General features: G+C 35.2%; 1 long non-coding RNA gene across 1 annotated transcript in view; it reads right to left on the minus strand.

Moving 5' to 3' along the window:
• LOC138711602 (uncharacterized) overlaps positions 1–20,029 on the minus strand; it is a 64,359-nt gene extending 44,330 nt beyond the window's left edge. Inside the window, exons 1-3 of the long non-coding RNA XR_011335406.1 lie at positions 19,718–20,029; positions 15,676–15,804; positions 4,565–4,727 (exon numbers count right to left, since the gene is read on the minus strand). This is a non-coding gene — a long non-coding RNA (uncharacterized lncRNA). The remainder of the gene's footprint in view (positions 1–4,564; positions 4,728–15,675; positions 15,805–19,717) is intronic.
• Positions 20,030–25,116: the final 5,087 nt, after the last annotated feature.

Here is a 25,116-nt window from a genome sequence, read left to right on the forward strand (position 1 = left end):
CGCTTTCTGCCCCACCCGTGTATTCTGTTTAGAGGAGAAAATACATGGACAAACACCGGAGTGAAGGATTTAGTTAAATTGACTTAAAAAACTAGAAAAGCATGTGGGGCACATCTCCACTACGTGACTAGTTGTACCTGGTGGGAGAGGTGTAGCGCACGGATGGTTGGAGTACAATTTAGGGTGCACAGTCAACTTCGAGAAGGGCTGTAATTACACGCGTTATTCGATTTAGATGCAATAAACAGCATGCCTTTGCTAAATACACTATTTTTCATGCAGAACTGCCAACCTTCGTAACCGTGGGCCGCTACTGTTAATAGACCTACTTGTTACTAAAACATATTACACCATTGTCAATATGCTCGATTTTTGTCTGTTTCATGCGTACCTTTCCTATTCCGATCTCACTAATTTCCTACATAATATACTTCTCCATCCTAGCTAGCCTCCTCCACCATACAGTACTCTTTACCTATTTTCATTAACTCATTCGTCTTATCTACTTACAATTTAGCTTCCTCTTCCACTCCTCTAATTCATCTATCACTTTCTTTACTAAGTCCTTAGCAACCCACTATTACGTGCAACTGGATTTTGTACTCCAAAGTACAGGGACATCATTTTATTTTTACTTCAATTTTTATTGTACCTGAGTTTTGGAATGTACTTCACTCCCACCCCTTCTACTAGTAAACTTCCAACCGTTCACGACACAGAGCCGAGGGCGCGTAAGCAGTACTGAGTTACTGAGTATAGTATGTTTCAAAAATATGTTCGCGTTTTCCAGTGACGAAAGAGCTTTCAATATTGAATCATATTTTCGTACGGGTACTGTCGTCCGTTTCCCTATGTCGCATCCCGGTTTCCCCCACCTGCTTCTGTTCGCCCCTTTGTAAAGTCTAGTAGCTGGGCTATCTTAGCTCTTTTCTGAAAACATTAATTTCTGTTAGGAATTGGAAGTCTACGTAATATTATTCAAGTGTTTAAAATAACTTAAATAAAAGGGCCTCCTTAAGTAATTAACTGTCACGTGATTTCCCCCCCCCTTTCTACAACCCTGCGACAAAACCACTTGAACGGAGAGTAGATAGCATTTCTGAGTGATTTTATCTTTTCGGATCGGGCAGAAGTGAAGATTGAATTTACAGTACGTAAGGTACTCTTTTATAGAGTAGATACAGAATTATTTCAACATGAGTTACTCGTACGAAGGACGAAACTGGTAATTGGAATTAGGTACAATAGTCTATAGTGCGATAATATGCACAAAAGAACTGAAGCCTGTATCGAAATGAACGGCCACCATTTTCTAAAATGTGTTTAAATATGCATATTATAATTATTTTTCAATTTAACTTCATTCTCTATATAGTACGCTAATGTGCTGTAACAGTACAATATACACTGCATAATTAATACTTCCGAATGGATAGCTCAATTCGTGTGTAAAACACTAATTGTTAATACAGTACTGTATTTTGATTAAACAAAAACCTAATGAAAATTATCAAACTCAAAATTGCGATATTTCCTAGTTTACATAAATGGATGAACTACTTTTCTTCCCTCCTATACATAGTAAAGTGATTTGTATTTTACGCCAGTATCATCGAACTCCGTCGTGGAAAGGGTAGCAAACGGCGTTTCCTGTTTGAATCGTTAATAGAAAGGTATAGCCAGGTTAATATTAAAAATGTTAGTAAAAATAAAATGATGTCCCTGTAAAAGCTTTATTTCAATTTATAAAAGGGTAAGTTGTATGGCGAAATACCTGCAGTCAAGGAAAGGTGTTAGAAGTTTTATAGGAAAATAATAAATCCCAATAGGATTAGATATCCATTGATTTTACAAAGATATCAGTTGGTAGAGCAGCTGGCTACGGACTGGAAGGTCCGGGGTACGATCCCAGGTGGTGACAGGATTTTTTCTCGTTGCCAAACTTTCAGAACGGCCCCGAGGTTCACTCAGCCTCCTATAAAATTGAGTACCGGGTCTTTCCCGGGGGTAAAAGGCGGCCAGAGCGTGGTGCCGACCACACCACCTCATTCTAGTGCCGAGGTCATGAAAGCATGGGGCTCTACCTCCATGCCCCCCAAGTGCCTTAATGGAATGTTACGGGGATAACTTTACCTTTTATAAGCCACAATTTTTCTATCATAACTGAGCTACATGTCTGACAAATATTTTCTATTCAGAGTAATATGAAGAAAATTGTTAAAGCAGGTAATAGCCAATAGCAAATATTCGTTCCACAATAATGATTATGTTGTAATAAAATATTTTTATGATAGACCTAATATTGTTTATTTTGTATTTCTTTCTGAAAAAGTGTTTGATAATATTAATTTTCTTCTATAGTTACAAATGTACAACGAATTTTTCCCATTTTGTTTGTTAGAATAACTACAAATTTTATATAAAATCTAAAAATGAATGACTATGGAGAACATAGAGTCATGAAAAAATTGATCAATGAAAACTATTTTCTGTTTTGTTTTAAAGAAAATGCATGATTTAAACCCAAAATTAATAAATTCTATATACATTCATGTATGTATGTGTATGTATGTATGTATGTATGTATGTATGTATGTATGTATGTATGTATGTATGTATGTATGTATGTATGTATGTATGTATGTATGTATGTATGTATTTAATATACAATAATTACAATTACATGAAATAAAATAAAATAAACGTAAATCTATAAATAGTAGATGCAATAAACCTAGGACTATAAATAAAAACTATTCTATAATAATGCCTACGATAAGCAAAAGTAAATCTAACTTATAAGTACTCCTATTTCACCCAACTATTACCAATTTAAATAATTACATATCACCTTAATTAATTACATATCACCTTAATTTATTTACATATCAACTAAATTACATATCATCTTAATTAATTACATACCAACTTAATTAATTATATATCAACTCAATTAATTACATGACACAACTTAAATAATTACACTGCACCTCCAATTAAATTTTCAGTCTAATCTTCTCAACCTTTCCTTAAATGTATTGATTTTAAGAGGACCACCCTGAAAGATTGCCGCAGGTAAGCTGTTCCAGTCTACTATTGTGCGGTTAACAAAGGAAAATTTTGCCACGTTCGTTCTTTGTTTTCTACATTTAAACTTCCTAATATGATCAGTCCTTCCTAAGTATGATGGTGTTGCTAATCTAGCATTGATATCGGTCCATAGATTAGAATAAATTATTATTGGCATTTTAAAAGGACAATATAATGTAAAACTGTTGAAGTACACAAACGTTCTCAAATGCCATCCAGTGAACAAAAAATAACAATACTTTAAACAGATTTGAATGTCAGATCAGTATTACATTTTACAAATAAACAAATTTTAGAACGAAATCAATATTATATATATGAAGATATCCCAAATTATTATTATTTGATACAATAATCACACATTGCGATTTAGCTAACTGAAAGATTATGAAAATCATTACAAAGAATGTAGTCATTACAAAATTTCAAACAAATGCTGAGTTTGAACTTTCAATAATATGAACCTGTAAATACCATTATTGTCCAATACAATATAAGAAATTAGATAAAAACACGTTTCAGTTAGGGATGATAATGTTAATATAATTAATTTTGGAGGAAGTGAGGTTACTATTATACTATAAGAAATTAGATAAAAACATGTTTCAGTTAGGGATGATAATGTTAATATAATTAATTTTGGAGGAAGTGAGGTTACTATTATATTAAAAGTAAATAAATTTTCTGTATCTTCAGCTATTATATTTTTTATCCTGTAAGGTTCGAAATTAATGAAGATCAACCAAAGCAGGTACATGAAGAGAAAAGCGCTATTTACCTTCCATGCTGTGATGATCTCAGTCATAAATATAATATTCAAGATTGGAATGTCATTGGACTTATGTTTGGTGCGCGAGGAACAATTCCCATATTTACATTGGAGATCCTCAGAAAATTAAAGGTTCCTGAAAAGACTCTTCAGACAATGGCATCAACCATTTTAAAATCTTCGTTGAACATCACCAATCACAATCTCTATTCATCTTTATAATATTCAATGTATATTATTTATTTTCAATAAATTTTTATCTTTTTGATAGCTACCCCATCTTGTCGCAGAATATTCTTTTTTAAAATTTCATTATATATTTTTTTAACATTAATTTTCATTTTCTTTTTTGTTCATTTGAATTGATTAGAATGCCGATATTTTAAATCCAAGATTTAGACGGCTATCATTTCGATCATGTATGGAAAATATTTAAAGTTATGAACTAGAGTATAATCATTTCTAACAACTACTATAACATCTAGTAATTCAGATCCACCAAATAAAGATATTGAGTGAAAAACATATGTAGCCCATGGTTTTATTCATTCTATTGTCTTGCACTGTATGTATCAACAAATAAATACTAATACTAATAAAACTCAAAATAAAATCCGGCTTCGATTATAAGTAGTTTACATATTTTTTAACGGAATAAAGTAAAGAGAAACGATTGGAGATACTTAAGAAACAAAAATAACATACCAGAGTTACCACGCAGAAAGACTGTTGCAGCATTCCGTGTAACAACGCAGCATGACTCTTTGGCAGAACATCTACACTGGATGAAAATAATAGCCTCCCCAAATTGTATGCAGTGAATGAAGATCATCTGGGACTACCTTAGAACGTGTGATGTACTTCAGACCTAATGGACAAGATCGGAAGGACAACTTTATTGGGAAGCCAGAACACTAATGACAAAATGTTCCACATATCCACAGCATTAGAATGAATAAATGAATAAATAAATAAATATACAGACAGACAAATAGACAAACAGACAAATAGGTAAATAAATAAATAAATAAATAAATAAATAAATAAATAAATAAATAAATAAATAAATAAATAAATAAATAAATAAATAAATAAATAAACACACAGACAGACAAATAGGTAAATAAATAAACAAATAAATAGACAAACAGACAAATAGGTAAATAAATAAAAAAAAATAAATAAATAAATAAATATTTTTTATTTCATTTTATTGAGCTTCCCCAAATTAGAGGCTCCCATTAAAAAAAGCATACAAAACAATACAATGACAAATAGATGATGAAAGATAACAGAGTAAGAAAAAAAAAAAAAGGAAACAAGTACACAAACAAACAAACAATGGCAGTTTACAGAATAAAAAAAGTTACAAGTAAAGAAGCAATGAAAGCTAATAAGAAAAAGAAAAATGATAATGGTCCGTCAGTTTTTTCAGCACACTGAATTAGAGTCCATACAGGTGGTTCCGTAAAAGTTTGACTGAATCTCTAATTATGAGGAGGACCAGTTCATTCAGAAAAGAAAAGAAAAGAAAAACAGACAAATAGATAGATAGATAGATGGATAGATAGATAGATAGATAGATAGATAGATAGATAGATGGATGGATGGATGGATGGATGGATGGATGGATGGATGGATGGATGGATGGATGGATGGATGGATGGATGGATGGATGGATGGATGGATGGATGGATGGATGGATGGATGGATGGATGGATGGATGGATGGATGGATGGATGGATGGATGGATGGATGGATGGATGGATGGATGGATGGATGGATGGATGGATGGATGGATGGATGGATGGATGGATGGATGGATGGATGGATGGATGGATGGATGGATGGATGGATGGATGGATGGATGGATGGATGGATGGATGGATGGATGGATGGATGGATGGATGGATGGATGGATGGATGGATGGATGGATGGATGGATGGATGGATGGATGGATGGATGGATGGATAGATAGATAGATAGATAGATAGATAGATAGATAGATAGATAGATAGATAGATAGATAGATAGATAGATAGATAGATAGATAGATAGATAGATAGATAGATAGATAGATAGATAGATAGATAGATAGATAGATAGATAGATAGATAGATAGATAGATAGATAGATAGATAGATAGATAGATAGATAGATAGATAGATAGATAGATAGATAGATAGATAGATAGATAGATAGATAGGTAGACAGACAGACAGACAGAGAGACAGATAGACAGATAGATAGATAGATAGATAGATAGATAGATAGATAGATAGATAGATAGATAGATAGATAGATAGATAGATAGATAGATAGATAGATAGATAGATAGATAGATAGATAGATAGATAGATAGATAGATAGATAGATAGATAGATAGATAGATAGATAGATAGATAGATAGATAGATAGATAGATAGATAGATAGATAGATAGATAGATAGATAGATAGACAGCGTCTGAATGAGAAGAAGATGATAATGCCGGTGAAATGAGTCCGGGGTGCAGCACCGAAAGTTATCCAGCATTTGCTCATATTGAGTTGAAAACCCCGGAATAAATCTGAACCAGGTAACTTGTCCCGACCGGGAATCAAACGCGGGCCACCTAGTTTTGCGGCCAGACACTCTAACCGTTACTCCACAGGTGTGGAAATTTACAAAATATCTGAAGAGTTTTGAGGCATTTTTAAAGTAATAGCAGTTCTATGGATACTTTAAATATTTCATTGAGAATTATATTTTATATGCAGGAAGCATAGATCAGACCGTAATCTTTCTCACTTCAATATATATACAAGCATTCATACATGTATTATTGCATATTAGTACATCATAGAGGAATAGAGGTCCAGGACACCTAGTTTACTAAATATATAATTTACAATATGAAGCGGCCTGGTCGATACGTCCTGCATTAATTACAGCATTTGCATTGGGCATTGCTATTAGTTTCATAATACTGTATATTTAAAATATGTCTCCCATTCTGATACCTCTTAAAGGCTCTCTCCAACGTGTTTAATGGAGAGTGTAAATAAAAGAATGTATCATATTACTAGCGAAGAAAAATTTCGAACTGTCTTCGTGGTCTAGTTCCCGAATGACGAATAAATGAGAGGGGGGAAAATGAGAGAAGAAATAAAAGGTACGCGTAAAGGGGTCTTTGCAACGGGACTTACAAAAACTGAATAATTATGTGGGCTCCAATCATAGGCGGAGAGAGAACCGTTTCCTTGGGGAGGTAAAGCAAAACCATAGAATCCCCATATAACGGGGTTATGGGGGACATCATTTATCTCCTTCCTCTGTTATAGCTTGACCGTGGTATAGTATATCGGAATATGATCATTTAATACATCACATATTCATTATATATGAGGTCTCGCCTACCTCATTGAATATTACACGACTACTATGAAGTAGCCAATGTGTATTATCATAATTTAATTCGAGAAAAATTCGATCCGGCACCGGGAATCGAACCCGGGACCTCTCAGCTCTGCGCGCTGAGTGCTCTTTCCAACTGAGCTATGCTGCAACACGATATTTTCGGGTGGCATGTTTCTTACAGTGTTACATCCATATCAGCGAATTTTCGGACCGAACTGTATAGGTCTTGAACTGTAGGTCTGCTACAAATTATAATAGGATATAAATTAAAACAATCTCTCTCTTCCTCTCTGATACAGAAACATATGCATGCATCAATAAAACTACGTAACAGTGCTAACAGAAGCTTTTTTATATGGAGCTTACCTTCCTGAAGATATCATATGAAATGTAAACTCTAAGGGCCGTATTCATAGACATTTTTCGCGCGGGCTTCCGGTGGATGATCAGCGTTTTTCCTATTCATAAATCAGTGTTAGCGATAGGATATGATTTGAATTCTGTACTAGTAACCAGTGGATAGCCGGGGCTAGCTTAGTATGCTCGTAGCGCGTGCTGCGAAATGTCTATGAATAGCACTCTAATATATTTTATTTAATCTCGTCTTTAAGTTTACATATTATACCGGGATCACTTTTCTTTTTTCTGCTTTGTTGTGCAGTATGTTATTCATATTTCTCCAAGTGGCGGCCTGAACACCTGCAGACTTCTAACACATGAGTACAGGCTGTTACAAAAGAAACATTACAGTGCTTCCATTCCTCAATTGAGGTATAGAGATTCTTATACATTCAGAAATTTGAAATAAATATTATAGTCCAGACACATGATCTGAAGACATTAATTCATAAATTTAAGCACAGTACATATCGTTCTGCTGAACAGAATATCTAGGGATTTAATTACATCTCACAATTTTATTTTTAATTTGTAAGATACCATGTTTCTGAGATTGATAGTAGTTTAATTATTTGTTTACATTTCGACTGAAGATAAATGTTATTGCCAATAACCTTGCACCCAAACCGAATATATACCAATTCGCAGCGTACATACCGGGCAAAGTAGTCTAAATAATGGCGGTCTGTTCTCTTTCCCGAAAAAGTTAGACTCACAAAACATATTTCTTTTCTGGTAAAACCATGACAGCTACAGAAAAACAAAATTTGACTTTTTTCCTTCAGTTACGTATGCTCTACCACCAGTATTTTTTTTTTTTTTGGCAGTTTATATCGTTTACATCCTGTATCTCTGTTCCTCTCTCAAAGTGAGAGTCCAAGTTTCACAACCATACAGAACAACTGGCAATATAATTGTTTTATATATTCTAACTTTCAGATTTTTTGACAGCAGACTAGATGACAAAAGCTTCTCAAAAGAATAATAACACGCATTTCCCATATTAATTCTGCGTTTAATTTCCTCCCGAGTGTCATTTATATTCGAGGCTTATTTTTTGGAGTCGACCTGGTTGGCAAGTTGGTATACCGCTGGCCTTCTATGCCCAAGGTTGCGGGTTCGATCCCGGGCCAGGTCGATGGCATTTAAGTGTGCTTAAATGCGACAGGCTCATGCCAGTAGATTTACTGGCATGTAAAAGAACTCCTGCGGGACAAAATTCCGGCACATCCGGCGACGCTGATATAACCTCTGCAGTTGCGAGCGTCGTTAAATAAAAAACATAACATTTTATTTATTTATTAATTTTTTTGGTTTCGTAACAAGCTGTTTTTTACGGTGGTGGGTTAAGGGTGTTTGAGAATAAGATTCTTAGGAAAATATTTGGGGCTAAGAGGGATGAAGTTACAGGAGAATGGAGAAAGTTACACAACGCAAAACTGCACGGATTGTATTCTTCATCTGACGTAATTAGGAACATTAAATCCGCACGTTTGAGATGGGCAGGGCATGTAGCACGTATGGGCGAATCCAGAAATGCATATAGAGTGTTAGTTGGAAGGCCGGAGGGAATAAGAACCTTTGGGGAGGCCGAGACGTAGATGGGAGGATAATATTGAAATGGATTTGAGGGAGGTGGGATATGATGATAGAGACTGGATTAATCTTGCTTTGGATAGGGACAGATGGCGGGCTTATTTGAGGGCGGCAATGAACCTCCGGGTTCCTTAAAAGCCATGAGTAAGTAAGTAAGTAACATCCTGTATTACTGATGTGTTCGCAAATTTTATTTTGAGGGGTTGTTTCGTAACTACATTGTTATACTATACAACATAAATTAGAAATGTAATACTTACTACCTCAATTGAATTCATATCCTGATGATGTACGTCTCTCTTGACTGCCTGGTTCATAATTTGAATCTGTTGAACACTCAGCGTCACTAATATCACTGTCAGAACTCTCATTCAACAAGTAAAAAAACTACACTCACCGACAGGCATGCATGTATGAACCAGTGTGAACTTTCTTTCCTTCTGCTCTGAAAACAGAGGAAATTTGTAACAGCTGTAGGAAAGTACTACAATCTGTGAAGAAATTATAGCGCTATGGACTTAACTTACGTTTACCTCTGAAAAGAGAATGAAATGTTCTATTGCTCAATTGATGAATTGTATATGCTGTAAGTTGTATAGTAGTCTGTATAGCTGAACTGATGAATTGTTTATGATTATAAACTGAATTAATCTACTTGATATTAATTGCACAAATTTGTACCTATAGCTTAATGAAAGTATGCTTGTAAATTTAATTAATCTGCTTACTTTGTATTGTATATGTTTGTATAGTTTTGGCCGATGAATTGTATATGCTTTAAATTGAATAGTAATCTGTATAGCTCTATTGATAAATTGTTTGTGTTTGTAATTTGAAGTAGTTTGCATGATACGTATTATCAATTTCTGTATATCACAACTGATTGAATTGTTTATGCCTTAAATTTAATTAACTTACTTGTTTTGTATTATACATATAGGTCAACTGATGAATGATCGTTTGCGTTTGTAATTTTAATAATCTGATTTGCTATGTACTGTATACTTTTAGTAGAGCCACCGATGCAGCTCAGTCGGCAGACTCGCTGGGCTGCTGATCCGGAGCTGCGTTCGGGCTTGGGTTGGATCCCCCTTTGGTCTCAATGAATGGTTTCTTCCGAGGTTTTCCCCAGCCGTGGGACTGAAGCCGGATGGTCTATGGCGAGTCCTCGGCATCAACCCCTTTGATTTGATTACCTGGCTGGGTTTTTCCGAGGTTTTCCCCAACCAAAAGACAAGTGCCGGGTAATTTTTTGGCGAATCTCGGACCTCACCTCATCATTGTAGAAAATTACTAAATTGTAAAACTGTAAAAATTGTAAAAATTTGTAAAAATGTAATTGTAATATTGTAACATTTTGACTTGTTCCACATCTTAAAGCTTCATTGCTCATGTAAGATCTATGGAAGATAATAAATAAATGAAATGAAATGAAAAATGAAATATACAAATATGTAGTTACCTCAAAACTGCCAATTTTGGATTTACATCACTTCTGCTCTGCACCGCTCATATAGGTTCACGTCAACTTACTGGTATTATGTAGCGTATAATTTATAACGTATTTCTTGTCTCTTAGTTCTTAGCCAAACTACATGACGAGAGGAAGTGAAGGAAGAATAAAGACAGTAATAGAGAGGGAGGAAGAGGGAAACAGGAAAGAGGTAGAGCAGAAGAGAGGTTAAGGAGAAAAAAAGACAGGAAAAGGAGAGGAAGAGAAAGAGAGAGAGAAAGTGAAAGAGAAATGAGGAAGAAAATGAGGAGAAGCGAAAAATTAAAGACAGAGAGAGGAATAAAGATAGCAAAAAGAGCGGAAGAGACAGAGGTATAAAAAGAGAAAAGAAAGAGGAGGAAAAGAGAGACGGTACGAGAGCAAAGAGATGGGAATAAAGACGTTCCCGCACATTTTCCCGAATCGCATTCCCGAAAATCCAGTTCCCGTAAAATCCTTTTCTTGAAATCAGATTTCCTGAATCCAAGTTCCCACCTGACATTTTCCTTATTTATTTTATTTATATTTTGCCGAAGATAAATCGAATAAAGATAGTAAAAGAGAAGAAGAGGGAGGGAAAGAAGAGGAAATTAGCATTAAAATAATAAAAAAGAGACAGAGAAACAAAGATAGCAAAAAGAGAGAAAGGGAAAGAAAGAGGAGGAAGATACAGACGGTAAGAGAGGAAAGTAAGAGAGGGAAATGAAAGTAGTGAAAAGATAGAAGGGAAACGAAAAGACAGATTAAGAAACTAGAGAGGAGTAAGATAATAAAAGCTAGTAAAAGTAGAGGAATAACTTCGGGAAAGACAAAAGGGGACTAGAAAGAGTAATAAGGATAGAGTAAGTGGAGGAATAGATACAGGGAAGTGAGAAGTGTAAGAGAGAATGGAATACAGATGGGTAAAGAAAAGGAAAGAAATACATGCAAGAGAGACAGGAAGAGGTAGAAGAATGAGGTAAGGTTTATCTTGTCTCAGTAGCAATAAAACCAAGTCCCTTCAAATGAGGGTGGAGATTATAGGAGGGTTGTAAATTTTCAGGATTCCTTTCAAAACCTTGTTATTGTACAGGCTACCGGAACTCAGTTTCTTGAAAGACAAGCTCAGTGACGGAACTACACAGTACGAAGAGAGATATTTTGTTATTTTATTTTGTGCTACAGAATGTATCAACTAGTCCCTTCCGCCACTGGATAGATGGACGGCACCGCTCCACTCCCCCATCGCCATAACAACATAGACGAAGTAAGACATATCTCCTTTCTCTCTCCTTTCACAGTGAGACAAGATACATCACACAGACTTTAGTAATAGTAGAGCAATAGATATAGGGAAATGGGAAGGGCAGAGAGTGAGAAATATAGATAGTAAAAGTAAAGGAATAGATACAGGAAAAGAGAGAAGAGAGAGGAATGGAAGTAGTAAAAGAAAAGGAATAGATAGAGGAAAAAAGAGGAAATTTGTGAGAGGTGTTAAAAACAGTGAAAGTATAGCAATAGATAGAAGGAAAAAGATAAAAGGAAGTGAGAGGATTGTAGAAAGGAAAAGAGTAGTAGTAGGTATAGGAAAAGAAAGATGAAGTGTGGGAGAGGTATGAAGAGAGTGAAAGTAGATTAATGGATACAGGAAAAGAGAGGAGAGGAATAGAGAGAGCGAATGAAGAACGTAACGGAAGATTGAGAAATATAGTAAGAAGACAGAAAGAGAGGGAGGGGTAAAAAGAGAAGAGGTATGGCAAAGAGAGAGTGAAAGATGGAATAGGAAAAGAGATTCCTCGTTTGTTGGTAAGTTGTAATTGACACTGACCACACTGATACCACAGTCTAGTACAGTGATGTCAAAGCAAGAGCATTTTTCTGACCTTGACGTCGTGCGCGGGCAGCAAGCGCTAAGTATGGAAAGAGGAAGGGTTGTGTATATGAATAAGCAACCTGTTGGATTAAGAAAACAGTGGTGCATAAACTTTAAACGGAACGTGAAATTTTATGTCGTTATTTTTATATGGCTTCTTTCTGTCTAATATTATCTATATTGTCTGTAAAACAAAAGTACTAACATTGATTTCTTAATATTGCACTTGTGTTTTAAATCTTAATAATATAATAGAGAGTTAAGAAGAAATATTCACTTAAATTCCATAGTAGTATAATATTATACTGTATTAAGTGGAAGAAACACATCATTCATAAAGAAAGTGATATTCCAAAGAGAGAGATTGAGTATGGCATGATAAGTTGGAATTTATATTGATGGCATCTTTAGCCTTACAAAAGTAATCAATAAACTAATCAAAACAATATTACAGTACAAAGCAAAGTTATCTAAGTACTGTATCTGTTTTAAGTGTAACTGATGTTACATAACAAAACTCTTATCGCATTATGCTTTTAAGATGATATCTGTGAGCAACTTCCTATCATCAGAATATTAAATTATTTTCTCGAAATCTGCTGAAGCTATAGAGCTGACATTTTTACAACACATGGGCACGCATCTTTTGCTTTGTTAATTCATTTCCTTACAAACAATTTCCATGCGATATTTTCAATATTTTCAATACACTATCTTCAGTAATACGTATATACGGTATATTAGATTTAGGAAAACATTCTGTAAGGCTACTAAATAAATAGGCCTATACCTGAAAATTTCAATTTTCTATACGAAAAATTAAGAAAATATTTATTTTGAATAAAAAAAATCAAACTTGTGAGAAATGAGCATTAAAATTAAAATTTACATTCTTATAATGCACTTATACTTCTCAGGCAAATCTAAAAATTAACATGGATACAGTTTTAATAAGTTCTTTTCCCTTTATCTATTGAATCAGTGCTGGCCATCCCTGAACATAGCTCGATCAAGCGGCATATACCACCCCTTTCGTCTGTCTCATTTCTTTCCGCTGTAAAGCACTCAGGCTCTCCTGTGCTCTAACGCGCGCGCTTGCTCCTGTGGGCATTAATTGACATGCCTGGTCTAGTATATACAGTTACGAAGCTCAATACGTAGTAAATATGTATCCATAGATAGTTGTTAACCACTAGGATCGCTAATATCGCATCATTACAGAAAATGCGAAATAGTACCGGCACAGTCTTTTGTTCCTAGCAACCTCAAAACTCAAGCTTCGTGTCTGTATATACTAGACTGTGCTGATACTACTATATATTTATGGATCTTAAGTCTACGTAGGTACCTTGTCGAAAACTTCATTATAATCAATCTTGCTTTTCTGAGTTTCGAAATGGTATGGTTTAATCCCAGACAGTGTGAAAGCGACGACCAACTGGCGTGAACTGAGACAATATAGGAGCCACAAGTCGCTGAAACATATATTGCGTTTAATATATATATATATATATATATATATACGCTTGGATCAAGCTGGGCAAGCGTTACGTCATGATCTTCAAAGACAATATAACCCTAACCATATCTGAAAGTTCATTCCTAATTTTCGCCGCTATCTGCGGTTTTACGTCATAGTGTTATGAGGCTATAGAATACTTCTGGGATTGCCAGTGGACAATACCCATAAACAAGTGTCAAGTTATTTTATTTTATTTTTGTTTTTCCTTTCTTTGTTCTTGTTATTCTCAACTATAATGTATTTATTTATGCACAATAAAGTTTACTACATTATAAAAAAAAATCTGCGGTTTATACCATTATTTATAGGAAAACGGAGGATATCAGAATGAGTGACCTTTAACAAGTACAGTAAAACCTCTCCTTACGGATACCTCCAAGATACGGACACTGCTCATATACGGAGAGATTTTTATGTTCCAACTAAAATAATATAGAAATAATAATAAATTTAACTTTCGTTTACGGACACTCTCAGACACGGACACGGACAGCTGTTTCACAGTCCTAAAGCTTGCTTTACCTCCTGACTGCGGACAGAACTTGGATTTCAAGACATAATGTGTTACAAAAATGGAAAATTTAGTTTTGAGAACAGTACAGAAATTCCTTAACATGAAATAAGACAATAAGGGTCTCGTAGGCTACAACTAGCCCAGCCGGCTAATCCTATATTATAGTTAGCTGGAAGTGAGTGGATAAACAGTCATAAAATTTAACCTATCTGATGGGTCCAAGGTTTCCGCGATCGTGAAATTGTATTCGACACATGATAGGGTTAGTGTGATTATTCTCTTCACTTCAATCAGTTGTTCTGTTTCGAGAGACATGGCACCTGAACGTAAAGGTTAAGTTAAAAACTGTAAATTACAATACTGCATAACTATAGATCTAGAATAAAATTGCATGGCACAGTACTGTATTTTCCTTTTTCGATCTTATCTACTACAGTTCAAACTTGCAAAGAATTTACTGTAGTATATACTGTATTTAGAATCAAACTACAGTAACACATTTCATTTTAAGCGTGAAGGGATATATAATGCATATTATAAATTTACTGTTAGATTGAAGAGCCTCCCTCCCAATAAAGGACACCTCCCAGATGAGGACAGGTTGTTACATCTCTTCGATGTCCGTAAATGAGAGGTTTCACTGTAATTCCCAAGCTATATGGAATCTTTCCTCACTCAAATTTAGTGTTCTACATGACACACATAGCGTTATCTTTTATTGCACACGAGAAATTTAACTGAAATGGAACATCTGTGTCTTAGAAATATATCAATTTGGGTAAAAATTCAAGAATCAGTCGTTGTTTTTTCCAGACCAATAGGAGACCGATGACGAGAGATATTACGTCACACGCGATGGCAATACTTCAAAATATTAATTTAATCAGGGGATGCCGTCCCCGAGACACCCGCTTTTGTTTCTCTCACTTTACACCACTTCATTGCTCTGCCTTCCTTATATATTTCCCTGTACTTCTCTCTTTCCCCAATACCGACTTTATTCTACTAACTACTTCATATTAATTTTGAATACATGACTTACTTTGAGTAGACCGAGGTTTGATCCTTGGACCCTTCGTCTAGTGCAGTGATGTCAAAGCAAGCGTATTTTTCTGACGTTGACGTCGTGCGAGGGCATTAAGCGCTAGGTATGCTAGGAGGAATAAGCAGCCTGTTGGATTAAGAAAACAGTGGTGCACAAACTTCAAACGGAACGTGAAATTTTATGTCGTTATTTTTATATGGCTTCTTTCTGTTTGTTATTTTCTATATTGTTTGTAAAACAAAAGTACTAACACCTATTCCTTGGCCTAATGTTGTAGTTGTGTTTTAAACTTTAATAACATAATAAAGAGTAAAGAAGGAATATTCACACAAATTTCATAATAACTACAACTATACTGTACTAAGTGAATTAAACACATCATTCATAAAGAAAGTGTTATCCAAAGAAAGACACTGAATATGACATGATAAGTTGAAATTTATATTGATGGTATCTTTAGCCTTATAAAAGTAATCAAAACAATATTATAGTACAAAGCAAAGTTCTCTAGGTATATGTTTTAACTGTAACTAATATTACATAATAAAACTCTTATCGCATTATGCTTTTAAGTGATATTGGTGCGCAACTTTCTGTCATCAGAATATTAAATTATCTCGAAATCAGCTGAAGCTATAGAGCTGACGTTTTACCAACACATAGGCACATATCTTTTGTTTGTGATGTAACAATATTTGCTTTGTTAATTCATTTCCTTACAAACATTTTCCATGCGAATATTTTCAAACATTTTAATACACTATCTTCAGTAATACGTATTTACGATATATTAGATTTACGAAAACATTGTTTTAGTACTTGTAAGGCTACTAAACAAACATATATGAAAATTGAACTTTTCTGTAAAAAAAAGTTGAGAAAATATTCCCTTTGAATAAAGAAGCAAACTTGTGAAAAATGAACATTAAAATTAAAACTTACATTCTTATAATGCACTTATACTTCTCAGACAAATCTAAAAATTAACATGGGTACAGTTTGAATAAGTTCTCTTCTCTTTATCCATTGAATCGGTGCTGGCCATCCCTGTATATAGCTCGACCAAGCGGCATATACTACCTCTTTCGTCTGTCTCCTTCCTTTCCGCTGTAAAGCGCTCAGGCTCCCCTGGGCTCTAAAGCGCGCGCTTGCTCCTATAGGCGTCAGTTGACATCACTGGTCTAGTGAACTATTACTATAGCCATTGCTCTACGAATTCGTTGATGAACAAATCCTTAAAAATTATAGTTACGCACAAATAACATCAAATATTTCCAGAAGTATTAAACATACAATCTTATTATTATATAATAGTCATTAGTTTGCAACTAACCTTATTATGTTTAATAAGGCAAATAGATTTTAATTATCTTATATTGTACAAGGAACTAATATGATAAATATATGAATGGTGACGTTGCTACAGCTATCCGCTATCAATAATAATTTATCTTACTACACGTATATTAAATCGATTCACTACACTACTACCTATAGTATTCCAACAATCTTATTGAGGTAAGAAACATTGCCAAACTTTTATTAGAACAGTTTTCGTACTTGCAATGTAATGTGAGGATATACATGACGTCATATAGGCCTATTACGCCATCTGATCATTAAAACAGGGACTCTTCCTTGGGTTGTACCTTATTTTGTTACCTACTGATAACATGAAAGTAGTGTTCAATATAACTTAGTATTGTATTAACTGAAATTAGTAACTGACAACTGTGCAGGGCGAAGATTTTCTGAAACCTTGATATCTCTCCACACTACACACGGGAGGAAAAACATACGTAAATCATTTAAAAGTTTTTACATTTCTCGACCTCACGTCACTTAGCTATCCCCTCAACTAACCCACTAATCTTGTCACGTGACTCGGCCACATTTCACTTAGCTAGCCCCTCAACTAACTCACTAACCTTGTCACATAACTCCGCCACATTTCACTTAGCTATATCCCCTCAACTAACCTACTAACCTTGTCACATAATTCGGACACATGTCACTTACCTATCCCCTCAACTAACCCACTAGCCTTGTCACATAACTCGGCCACATATCACTTAGCTACCCCCTCAACTAACCCACTAACCTTGTCACATAACTCTGCCACATTTCACTTAGCTATATCCCCTCAACTAACCTACTAACCTTATCACATAATTCGGACAAATGTCACTTACCTATTCCCTCAACCAACCCGCTAACCTTGCCACATAACTCGGCCACATATCACTTAGCAATCCCCTCAACTAACCCACTAACCTTGTCACATAACTCGGCCACATGTCACTTAGCTATCCCCTCAACTAACACGCTAACCTTGTCACATAACTTGGCCACATGTCACTTAGCTATCCCCTCAACTAACCAACTAACCTTGCCACATAACTCGGCCACATGTCACTTAGCTATCCCCTCAACTAACCCACTAATCTTGTCACATAACTCGGCCACATGTCACTTAGCTATCCCCTCAACTAACCCACTAATCTTGTCACATAACTCGGCCACATGTCACTTAGCTATCCCCTCAACAAAGCCACTAATCTTGTCACATAACTCGGCCACATGTCACTTAGCTATCCCCTCAACTAACCCACTAATCTTGTCACATAACTCGGCCACATGTCACTTAGCTATCCCCTCAACTAACCCACTAATCTTGTCACATAACTTGGCCACATTTTACTTAGCTATATCCCCTCAACTAACCCACTAACCTTGTCACATAACTCGGCCACATGTCACTTAGCTATCCCCTCAACTAACACGCTAACCTTGTCACATAACTTGGCCACATGTCACTTAGCTATCCCCTCAACTAACACGCTAACCTTGTCATATAACTTGGCCACATGTCACTTAGTTATCCCCTCAACTAACCAACTAACCTTGTCACATAACTCGGCCACATGTCACTTTCCTATCCCCTCAACTAACCCACTAACCTTGTCACATAACTCGGTCACATGTCACTTAGCTATCCCCTCAACTAACACGCTAACCTTGTCACATAACTTGGCCACATGTCACTTAGCTATCCCCCCAACTAACCAACTAACCTTGCCACATAACTCGGCCACATGTCACTTAGCTATCCCCTCAACTAACCCACTAATCTGTCACATAACTCGGCCACATGTCACTTAGCTATCCCCTCAACTAACCCACTAATCTTGTCACATAACTCGGCCACATGTCACTTAGCTATCCCCTCAACTAACCCACTAATCTTGTCACATAACTCGGCCACATGTCACTTAGCTATCCCCTCAACTAACCCACTAATCTTGTCACATAACTCGGCCACATGTCACTTAGCTATCCCCTCAACTAACCCACTAATCTTGTCACATAACTTGGCCACATTTTACTTAGCTATATCCCCTCAACTAACCCACTAACCTTGTCACATAACTCGGCCACATGTCACTTAGCTATCCCCTCAACTAACACGCTAACCTTGTCATATAACTTGGCCACATGTCACTTAGCTATCCCCTCAACTAACACGCTAACCTTGTCATATAACTTGGCCACATGTCACTTAGCTATCCCCTCAACTAACCATGTCACATAACTCGGCCACATGTCACTTTCCTATGCCCTCAACTAACCCACTAACCTTGTCACATAACTCGGCCACATGTCACTTAGCTATATCCCCTCAACTAACCCACTAACCTTGTCACATCACTCGGTCACGTGTCACTTAGCTATCCCCTCATTTAACTCAGCTAACCCATAACTAAACGGAAATCAGACGTGAGCCCCATGTGTGGTGTGGGGAGAAATCAGAGTTTACCCTATCCTCTGTTTTCTCATACTTACCATAACCTAAATTACAATTGATTAGGAATGTGATTTCCATCATAGTTGTATACAAAAGTATTTATTATTACAAAAACAGATTTTATTTAGGGATAGACGTTTACTAGATCATTTACTGTACTTTATATTTGTAGGTTCCGAACTAGCAGGTACGACGTAACAAAAATAAAGTTGCTTACTGGAATAAACCACTTACCTTGGTGAAGCATGAATTCCAGTTCGTTGAACTGCCATCATTTGGTTGTTGTAGTTCATCGTTTTTCAGTTACCGTTACCGGTACCATAAAAGCAATCCGTGTAGTAACCAAAATGGAAGCTTCTCTGTCCTCCAATAGACGCCGTCCATTTACATGCTCATAGCAATTCTTCTTTAAAATTCACATAAAACATATATTATCTCACTTTGTTTATACTTACATGTACTAAAATTTTAATTTTCTTTAACGGCTGTAAACTTTGTTTTTGTATTGCTATTTTACAATTTTTTTTCTACGCAGAACCCAAACAAACAGTATCCATATTTGTTTACTCTTTCAGGTTGACCAACACAACATAGGCTTACCTTGAAGGCCTATTAAAGTAACATAAAATTTCTCCTTAAAATAAAATTTACCTTTCCTAAATTGTGAATCTGTATTTTGCGAAATAGAGGATATTCAATTCAGTCATGTCACAGAGTAAATCCTTAAGGTAAGAGGAATAGAGTTTGCCTGTTCCATTTTCTTTCACTTATTTTTATTTAGCACACTGACATTCAAAGAATCTGACCTTCAAATTTCGGATCGTGTAAGAGAAATTTTCTAACCGATAAGTCAGAACCAAAGATATAAAGAATTGACAAACTTTGAAAGAGTTCCGGTAGTTCTCAATAGATGACACCATTATTGGGGCCATTACAAAGTGTCAGGGAAAATTGATTATGTCTATTAAGCATAAATTATTCTTCTAAGGGGACGTACAACGCAAACTTACTAGGCACTTGGTCAGTAATTGATTTCTTGTAAATAGTTTCCTTAATCTGTCACAAAATATTTCAATATCCAGTAATTTCATCACTATGCAATTTTGTTATTCTAGGTTTAATTTGTAATTCAGTAAATATAAAATATTCTTTGTTTTTCTATGATAAATTATCTAGCTTTAATTAGTGACGTAATCTTTTCGTACTTTGATTTTTATTTTAATTGTAAATTTAATACTAATTGTAATTTTATTCTTCGTATTACAGCTGGAATCTCCTGGTAGAGGGGCAGAGAAGGCTTGACGGCCTTATCTCTACCAGGTTAAATAAATAAATACTACTACTAATACTACACGTTTGAGACACGATACACGATAAAAGAAGCAGCGATGCTATATCAGAGAGAATTGAAGCATGCATTGTCATTGAGATGTACAGATTGGAGTAACGATAAAAGCGAAGATACACGATAAAAGCACAGTCTACTATATACAGTCGCGAAGCTTGAGGTGATGTTTTGCAAATCTCGTGATAAAGCGCTCCAAGCGGTTAGCAACTAGAAACAATAGACTGTCCACGGTCGACTTTGGACTGTGCCGTATTTCCATCGAGTGCTAGCTCGTTGCGTATTTCACATTGATGCTTGTGAAATGTTCGTTATTGGTTGTAATGAAAATGTTAATGGCTAAAATACAATAATTGGAATAATAATATTTTACTAGAGACGTAGAAAAATTAAGTTTGTTTTAATGAAATTTATTGATCACGTTTTATTTTCAATTCTGGTGGGATTATTATTGCTTAGGCCTACTTTTTTTTTCAAAGGATATGTTTTTAATTATAGCTGTTAATTTTGTTGTTATTTTTATTTGTTACTTTACTAGAAACGTAGAAAAAGTCTGTTACAATAAAATTTATTGTTCACGTTTTATTTCCAATTCTGGTGTGATTATTATTGCTTAACCTCATCCCACTTTGTTAACTACGTAAGCCTACACTACAAGTATCGGTACACGTAAGTTACTCCATTAATTCATATTTCCATTATTATTGTTGTAAAGGGAAATGCAAATTAATATTTATTGATTTCATAGTTAATTATCGCTATAATCTTGAATGAGTGAAGCGATTATAGTAAATTTCAGTTCGTTTTGCACAAACAAAAATAATATTAACCTATTTCTTGCAGGTATCTTCGAGTTTACGGTGGAATTTAATATACTTAATTAAAACAATAAATTAACTTTATGCATTTAATATTTCAATAATGGAAGGAAGGTGTTAATATTTCCAAAAGAACACAACGAAAGTGTAACATATTTTGTCGTCTACTAGGAGAGAGATCTGCGATGATGAGGCGATAGTAGCGATCCTAGTGGTGGGCAACTACCCATGTTTGCATTTTTAGTACATATTGAGCTTCGCGACTGTATATAGTAGACTGTGATAAAAGCGACGAAAGAGAAAAATTCCATTTTCTTCACTCTTATCGTTCATATGATCTCTGATTAAGATAATATTAACCTGTATAATGACCGGTGGTTATCAATATATCCGAATATTAATCGATTTATTATTATTTCGGCATATTAAATTAGTTATCATAGATATTGGCAAATTGATCAGTTGTGTATTTATTCGTGATACGTTATGTGATCACAAGAGCCAATTACAACACGTCTTTATAATAGCTTTGGGATGAGAAACGGGTTCAATTTTGTACGTATTTAAGTTACATTAACCTTGAACCTAGCAGCTGATATTTTCTATATATCTTCTTTCATTAAGTAGATGTATAGAGTATTTTCTACTGACAAATCAAAATATTCGCTTCCCGTGTCCTCGTTGCTCCGATATGAACACTTCATTCTTTGATAACACCAAAGCGTCGCTAGGTCGTTTCTTTTATCGTTTATCGTTGCTCCAACGTGTACGTACCCTAATAGGCAATACCAGCGATTTCAGTCAAACAATCAGTATCGTGGGATGAAAAATTGAATTCTATAACACGGGTATATTTATCTACTATTGGCAACAGTGAACATTATCTTCATCATCATAGAAGTAGTAACTATACTTTGTTTTTTTTTTTTTTTGAAAGATGGGGCATGACAGGAGCGTTGCGATCGGAAAAACAACTGAATGTCACACAGCGTGGTAGATCTGTTGCTATGGTAACGACGGTTGAGTTGCCAAACTTCCGTTCCCAAGTGACGAGTACTTAATAGCTCTCTTGGCAACATTTATTGTGCACACAATGTTAATATTGGAACGTTTCGTCTTTGATTCTCTGTCGATTTTTGTATTGTTTTTTTTTTACCTTCGCGTCAATTGTCAATGAATGTTTTAACTTCAGCCATCTTAACGTCAATTGCTAACTTCCATCAGCTGGCAGTGTGGTAGTTCATATTGGCAACATAGCACTGTAGTTCCAAGCTCGGCCGCTTAACTGTCATGTCCCAGCTTTCAAAAAACAAGTATACAGAGTCCACACTTACACCAACAAATTATCGATCACTATCGATTAGTAGGGTCAGATATCTTTGTACGTCAATGTACCATGGCGCCATTGACTGTGATCTTCGCCATCTATTTATGAAAGTAATAACTAAGAGCTCGGAAGTTGATGACTAAAAAACACAGAAAAATGACCTATAAAATGATCTCAAATTTCTGAAAATATGACACTAAAATTAAAAAAGACAAAGATTTTTAATATTAATAATAATAATGATAATAATACTTTCTTTTTTCTTCAACTGACGTCAGGACGCATACTTGAAACAATCAAGGTCCTCTGCCGAAAAATCTTCATCAAAAGAAATGAAGTCAAAATTTTTACTCTACAGAACTTTCTCGGCTTTATACATTGACTGGTACCCAATGTTGTTTTCCAATACCTTTTTCATTTTCTGTCTAACTTCTTGTCCAATTTTTCCTACACGTTTTTGCACGTTCTTAACTCACAGTAGTTCATGTATACAGTCTATGAAGAGCAAGAGCCATACATGTTATGTGAACCATTTTTGTGTGAAATGATTTAATTTCCGTGCCCACTTTCACCATATCTCTGACTACATCTGCACTTTCTTTAATTTCACACAACTTATAAAATAGTATATTCTACTTCCGTCTGTGGAAAATACATTGTCACCAAACTCAGTCACTAATTGTAGCAAAAAACGTTCTATATTTTACTTCACTTTCGGCATTTGTACGTCTTCACTTGTGAAATACAATAAAATGCTGACTGCGGGCAATGCGGCTGCAGTATTAGTTCTGCTGCATTGAATGGGGAGGAAGCACTTAACACACATGATCAGGAGTCAAGGCTGATGCAACCATAAGGGAAATTTCTGCATTATGCATAAAACTGCATAAGCAATCTGCAGTAGGTTGCCGAATGTGGACAACCACAACGTAAAAAAATGTACGTTAGAAGCAGAAAGGGGAAAAAAAAATAATAATAATAAACGAAAAGCACTATATTTTCTTAAAAGTGACCAATATACAATAGAAGATGGAAAAAATGTAGAAAAATGTAAAATAAAAGTAGGCTATATTGGTTCGTGTTGAAGTGAAACGAGCTTGTATTGCATCCTGCATTGTCTGTAATGTCTCAGAAGAAAGATGATATTTCATCAACTTCCGAGCCCTAATAATAACTAAAGAAGCTACACTTACACGAACGTATTATTGATCACTAGACTTCGTGGAATTGCCACGAGTATCGCAAGGTTTACTGTGCACGCAGTATAGACTGCATGAGAAAGGGGCGTGCAAAGGATTGAGTATGCCTCTGATGTAAACACTGAACAGTATACTGCGGTTACAATAAAACCTGTATCCTGCATTCAAGAAATATAATGATCATTGAAGTAGGAAATGTCTAAATATGTAAATACACAATTATTTTATAGTGAGATATATTAACTCTTAAAATTTAATGTAAGATACTCGCATCATTCTTGAATATGTGCATTGCAGTGAAGAGTTACGTACATTTTGAGCGACTGCAAAGTAATCTCCTCCGATGGTCACTTAAACAGTTTTTATATTGGGAAATGTACGTTCAACATCACACGATGTAATACGTGCATATTTGAAGAACGGAAAGTCACTACCTTTTAGTACACCAACTTCAGACGTCTTGTCGTGACCTGATAGTACATCATTTATAATACGAAGTTGTGAATAGGCAGAATTTTTAGCGATAATGTTTCTCAACTTACATTTCACTTTTTCTGAAATTAGTGAATTGTTATTTTGGATGACGGTTTGTGATACTTTATCCACTATATTAAGGGCTTCTGAGAGTTGTAGTTTAGAAGATTCTAACAGGGTGATCTTTTGGACACGATTTTAAAATTAGAGTCAGTGAACACAATATCTTCCAATATTCAGAAGGCAATGATTTTACAGCTGCAACAGCGGAACTGTCTGTGCTATCCAATGCATCAATTACCTCCATTATTTTACTTTAATGTTCTGCATAATTCTTGTCTGCACTGAACAAATGTTAAGCTTTGACTATTCCAACCACAGTAATGCAAAAACAAGTGCTTACATAGGTATACATTAGCTGTAGCTGCTCTATCTATTTGGACCGGTCACAACTCTTAACATGAACTGCT

This window comes from Periplaneta americana, chromosome 13 (genome assembly GCF_040183065.1).
Source record: "Periplaneta americana isolate PAMFEO1 chromosome 13, P.americana_PAMFEO1_priV1, whole genome shotgun sequence".
Lineage (NCBI taxonomy): Eukaryota > Metazoa > Arthropoda > Insecta > Blattodea > Blattidae > Periplaneta > Periplaneta americana.